Below are 6,663 nucleotides of genomic sequence, written 5' to 3'. Positions count from 1 at the left end.
AATAAAAAAAAAAAAAAAAAAAAAAAAAAAAAAAAAAAAAAAAGAGAGAACTTTTTTCCCCCACTTTCAAAAAAATAAAACACCTCCTGTTCCAACTTTTGCAACCTTATTTTGAACTAAACCCCCACTTCTTCACAGCCCAGTTTATTCACGAAGGAGATGTTAAATATAAAGTTTTGATGAGCAATTTCATAATATAAACGGCATCTTCACCACACTAGCAAAGAACCTCATTAGCCAAAGGGATGGAAATAGTACATACCTCTGTGAATATACAGGTTGCTTCAAATGGAAAGGTTCCTCACAGAAGCCCTGTGAACAGCCTTCTGATGTAGATGGAGACCTTGTTGGGCAACATGGTGAGAGGGGGGAGAAAATGGCAGTGTGGGCTGTGAACTGGATACCACGACTGCTTTATTAGCCTGAACCTATATGGAGCGTTAGAGCCTTTGAAACTTTGAAGGCACAATGAAAGACGTAAGCATCTCATTTATCAATGCTTTGGGATAAAAGGAGTCAGGCAAAATCAATTTAATGAAGACTACTGGACACTGGAAGGAGGCTTGTCTTCTCTACAAGTGCACACTACACTTCCAAGTTGGTTTTGCAGGCTCCTCAACACAGGGGGAAAACATCATTCCCATAGTGCTGAACTGCAAAGGGGCACAATCCATAACATTTACACTCTATGATTTTTTTTTTTGAAAATTTGCTGCCTTCTTCCACATTCCTCAGTGTAATGGTGCAAAAGTGTCCATTTCCAAGATAAGGAATATTAAAAGAGGCCAGTCTTTAGGGCACAAAAAAATCTCTGATAAGTAGTTAGTTACTTTTATCCGACTTTCATTTTCAGAAAGAAACCCTGATTTCTAGATTACTGAAAAAAATATATTTTTTTTTAGCAAATACCACCACTCCTTTATATTTGTGCGATGCAGAGAGTTTTGATGTTTTTTCCTCCAGCGTAGAAGGGGTAGAAATGGGTTCTGCCCATAATACAACCACCATTTGATTAAAAAAAATTACATTTGAACTATTTTAAAATATTTCTGGGAAAACTTCTCTCAAAACCTCTCTCTGCTCCTCTCCACAGCATCAAAACTTACTCAAAGTGAGACATATGAAACACTTAATTAAGAAAAACACATTTTAATTTTTTATTTCAAAATCACACACCACATTATAAACTATTAAGCACAAAATTTTCTTCTAAACAGTGACATTTTGTCATGGTTTATAATGCTTACTATGTTTATTAATTTTGATGCAACTAATGTACTACCATTTCCAAATTATAAAATCATTTAACTTTGAACATAGCTCAGAAACTGGAATTTCCATTTTCAAATTGAATGTCTTGATAATAATCCCTAAAAAAGAGATTGCAAGTTAAATTACATATTATACTTACACCCAAAAGAAAACTTACATCCAAATGAAAACATTTTGATACACCCATTTTTAGTTTGTGGAAAACATTAAGATACAGAATCACAGGACGGGAAGGGACCTTGAGAGGTCCTCTAGTCCAGTCCCCTGCACTCAAGACAGGGCTAAGTATTATCTAGACCATCCCTGACAGGTGTTTGGCTAACCTGCTCTTAAAAATCTCCAACGATGGAGATTCCACAACATCCCTAGGCCATTTATTCCAGTGCTTAACCACCCTGAAAGCGTGGTTAAGCACTGGTAACTGGTAACTACGTGGTTACGTAGTTTATCTTAATGTCCAACCTAAACTGCCCTTGCTGCTATTTAAGTCCATTGCTTCTTGTCCTATCCTCAGAGGTTAAGAAGAACAATTTTTCTCCCTCCAACTTGTAACAATCTTTTATGGACTTGAAAACTGTTATGTCCTCTCTCTGTGTTCTCTTCTCCAGACTAAAGAAATCCAATTTTTTCCATCTTCCTTCATAGGTCATGTTTTCTAGACCTTTAATCATTTTTGTTGCTCTCCTCTGGACTTTTTACAATTTATCCACATCTTTCCTGAAATATGCTTGCTTACAACACTCCTGCTAATACAGCTCAGAATGATGTTTGCTTTTTTTGCAACAGTGTTATACTGTTAACTCAGAATTAGCTTGTGATCCACTATGACCCTCCGATCCCATTCTGTAGTTGTCTTTCCTAAACAGTCATTTCCCATTTTTTGTGCAATTGATTGTTCCTTCCTAAGTGGAGTACTTTGCATTTGTCCTTATTGAATTTCACCCTATTTACTTCAGACCATTTCTCCAGTTTGTCCAGTTCATTTTCAATTTTAATCCTATCTTCCAAAGCACTTGCAACCCCTCTCAGCTTGGTACCATCCGCAAACTTTATAAGTGTACTCTCTATGCCATTATTTGAATCATTGATGAAGATATTGAACAGAACTGGATCCAAAACTGATCCCTATGGGACCCCACTCATTATGCCATTCCAGTTTGACTGTGAACCACTGATAACTATTTTCTGGGAACAGTTTTCCAACCAGTTTCGCACTCACCTTATAGTAGTTCCATCTAGATTACATTTCCCTAGTTTGTTTATGCAAAGGTCATGCCAGATAGTATCAAAAGCTTTATTAAAGTCAAGATATACCACATCCCCCCTATCCACAAGACTTGTTAGCCTGTCAAAGAAAGCTATTAGGTTGGTTTGACATGATTTGTTCTTGACAAATCCATGCTGTTACTTATCACCTTATACTTCTAGGTCAGTGTCTCTCAACCTTTCCAGACTACCGTACCCTTTCAGGAGTCTGATTTGTCTTGCGTACCACCAAGTTTCACCTCACTTAAAAACCACTTGCTTACAAAATACGAAAGTGTCACAGCACACTATAACTGAAAAATTGCTTACTTTCTCATTTTTACCATGTAGTTATAAAAATCAATTGGAAAATAAATGTTGTACTTACATTTCAGTGTATAGTATATAGAGCAGTATAAACAAGTCTTTGTCTGTATGAAATTTTAGTTTGTACTGTTTTCGCTAGTACTTTTCATGTAGCCTGTTGTAAAACTAGGTTAATATGTAGATGAGTTGATTTAGTCCCTGGAAGACCTCTGCGTACCCTCAGGGGTACTTGTACCCCTGGTTGAGAACCACTGTTCTAGGTGTCTGCAAACTGACTGCTTAATTATTTGCTCCATTATCTTTCTGGGCACTGAATTTAAGCTGACTGGTCTGTAACCAGGGTGGATAAAAATCAATGATTTAAAAAAAAAAATCAGATTTTTTTTTAATTTAAATTGGATTTTTTTGATAAAAAGCTTTTTTCCCCTCAAAAAGCAATCTAAAGATAGTTTTAATTAAGATACATTATAGCTCAAAGATATCTCTCATCATGTAATAGGGATTATAAATTCTAATTCTATAGTATGAGACAATATATTCATGTAATGTTTAAGAAAAGTTCTGTAAATGAGTTCCAATAGTTCATGGATTAGAGACCCAGTCTTATAGGGTTCCAGGGGCTTCTGTATAGATTATTTAGGTTAATCGTTCTATCTACCCAATGGGTCTCAGTGCTCCGTCTAGAAGATACCATCAGAGATGCTTAGTTTTGCAGTTCTCAATCTGTGGATTTGTGTCCCCAGAGATAACGTGCTTGTTAACAGCAAAATGTTTTAAAATAAATAAATATATAAAGGTGAGAAATAACAGACCTCAACCCTATTGCCCCTTTGCAAATTTGTGTACACAGTCAATCCCTTACCTCTCTCTAAAGTGCAAAGTTTCAGAAAGTTCAATGAATAGAAGATTGTTGGGGGTGGAATAGATCTGGACAAGTAGAAGAAGTCTGGAGGTAAATGTGGGAAGGGAGGGACAGGCAGTAGAAACAAAAGTGAAACTGTTTGAGCAGCATATTCCAGAAGCCTTGAGGTCTTTCTGAGTATAGCCTGCATTGATTTGAGATCTACCATACCATTCTCTCACTAGAAAGGAAAACCTATAATGGCAGCGGGCCGTAAAAGAGACCCAGTTTGGGAATATTTTAATGAAGTTCCTCTACCTGTGGGTAAGTCACGCATGCGTGCAAAATGCAAACATGGCAACAAAGAAATGCAAGGCCTAGTTGCCCGAATGAAACATCATGAAAAGCGTTCCTTCTCAGGAGGAAGCTGCGTTGAAGATGATGAAAGGAACATGTCTGAACATGCAGGATCTTCAGATTGGTAAACTTTTTTTATTTCATACATTTTTCTTAAGGACTGCCTGTCTTCCTTCTGGACTATTCTTGAATTCTCATGTTTGAGCAAAAAATATAGTTGTTACTCTATGGTACTATCATTTTAGATGCAGTTGTGATAAAAAATAAATAGCTGAAATAGGCAAATCTTCCTTTTACAATTTCTCCTTTAAAGTAGTACTGAGTGTCAGGGAATGCACTGAGTAATACTAAATGAGCAGTATGGTAATAATAATTAAATAACTGCATTGACTTATTTTGTTTAGGAGAATCCCTCTAGAGGGTGAAATTGTTAACCTGAGTCTTGATGGGTGGAGCACTCTCCACAATGATCCTGTTGTATGTGCTTGTGTGACAACAGAAGAAGGGAATGTCTTCCTTACAGAAACAATTGATACGTCAGGAAATGCACACACAGCAGAATACTTACAAGAAGTAGCAGTAAAAGCTATAACAAATTAGGGTGACCAGACAACAAATGTGAAAAATCGGAATGGGGGTGGGGAGCAATAGGAGCCTATATAAGAAAAAGACCCAAAAATCGGGACTGTCCCTATAAAATCAGGACATCTGGTCACCCTATAACAAACTGTGAAAAAAAATTCAAATGTCTAGTACACAGCTTGGTCACAGACAATGCTGCAAATGTATCCAAGATGAGAAGAAATTTAGAAGAGAGTCCCAAGCTAATAACATACAATTGCAGTGCTCATTTGATGCAACTCCTAGCCAAAGACTTCAGTGTTCCAGAAATAAAGGCTAATGTTGCTGAAATTGCAAAATACTTCCGTAACAACCACTTTGCAGCAGCTGCTCTGAAAAAAGTGGGAGGAACCAAGCTAACTCTCCCACAAGACATGCGATCGAACTCAGTAGTGGACTGTTTTGAGCACTATATCAAGAACTGGCCTAATCTGATGATGGTTTGTGAACAAAATCGTGAAAAAATAGATGGCACTGTCACAGCCAAAGTTTTCAACATTGGTCTTAAGAGAAATGTTGAACACATGCAGCGTACGCTGAAGCCTATTTCTGTAGCCTTGAACAAAATGCAGGGAAATAGCTGTTTTTGCTGACGCTGTTTAAATTTGGAAGGAACTGAGTGAGATCTTAAAAAGAGAAATATGCAATGACAGAGTTAAATTACAAGCATTAAAAAAATGAATGGGACAAGCACTATCTCCAGCTCATTTTCTTGCAAATATTCTCAATACTCGGTACCAAACCTTAACTGCTGAAGAAGAGGAGTTGGCTATGACATGGACATCCAGCAATCATCCCTCCATAATGCCAACTATAATAAACCATTCAAGAAATATATGTTTGCTGATGATGTTTTAAAGAAAGTCACAGCAGTGAACTGGTGGAAGTCACTTAAGCACTTGGATTCAGAGACTGTTGAAGTGATAATCTCACTTTTAACAGCAGTAGCTCCTTCTGCCGATGTAGAAAGAATATTTTCTTCCTTTGGACTAATTCATTCCAAATTGAGAAATGGTTTGGGACCTGAAAAAGTAGGAAAGCTTGTTTTTCCAGTCCTGATTATGAACAAACAGGAAATTGAAGGTGAAGACGACTGAGTTAGCTGCAGAAGCCAATATTTTAAGTTTCTCATGTTGACCTAGCTGACATAGTCGATTGAATTTTTGGTTTTTTAAAACAAATATTTCATTTACTATTTTAGTTTAAAACAATTTTAGCAAAAACAAACCTGATTTTTAAAAACTTGAATGTTTAACTAAATTCAAAAATTCATATGCTTGTTTTGTTAAAATATTATATATTTGCTGTTGAAGAAAAAGATCCAGAATATACAAGGTTTTTGTTTTAGCTAAATAAAACAATTTAAATGTCTGTCTGGGGATGTTCTCCTCCTAATACAGCATGGCAAGAAAATCCTCCAAATAGTTATGACTAACCTGTTGAATTGGAGATAGTTCACCTCCCAGTGACTTCATAAATACTGCTTCAATTACCTTTGGTAAATGAAATAACCAAACAATCATTCATTTTCTGATATAGCTGTAAAACTAATCTGAAACGTTTTCAAAACAAATCACTTAAAAATGTATAGTGTGTACCTTCTAAAAATGAAACCTATATCTATCTCTGAGTTGTGAAGAATATGTAGGACTGCACTTTTATGTAGAAATCCATGATTAAATCAAGTCTTCCTGACTAGTGATTTAAATAATGATTTAAATCAAATCCACCCTGTCTGTAACTCTATGGGTTGCCCTTATTCCCCTTTTTATAGATTGGCATTTTATTTGTCCTATATAATCTGCACAGAAACATTTCTGCTGATATTTATTGTATAGGAGTACGAATCCTTTTTACTCTTCTTTTTTAAAATAGTAGAAATCATGAAAATGGGATCTCTGTTCTTTAAACATTCAGGTATGGAATAAATAAATAGTGGAGCAGATTAAGTCCTAACCCTTTGTTTTGACATCACAATAACCTTTCTCACAGCAATCAAG

At 36.0% G+C, this 6,663-nt stretch overlaps 1 protein-coding gene across 1 annotated transcript in view; it reads right to left on the bottom strand.

Moving 5' to 3' along the window:
* The window catches only part of LOC112118945 (chromodomain Y-like protein), a 168,049-nt gene that overhangs the window by 111,954 nt on the left and 49,432 nt on the right, over nt 1-6,663 (bottom strand). The window lies entirely within an intron of this gene.

The sequence above is a fragment of the Terrapene carolina genome, unplaced genomic scaffold, assembly GCF_002925995.2.
Source record: "Terrapene carolina triunguis isolate 2854851 unplaced genomic scaffold, T_m_triunguis-2.0 Scaffold56, whole genome shotgun sequence".
Lineage (NCBI taxonomy): Eukaryota > Metazoa > Chordata > Testudines > Emydidae > Terrapene > Terrapene triunguis.
This window is presented reverse-complemented; position numbering and strand designations above follow the sequence as displayed.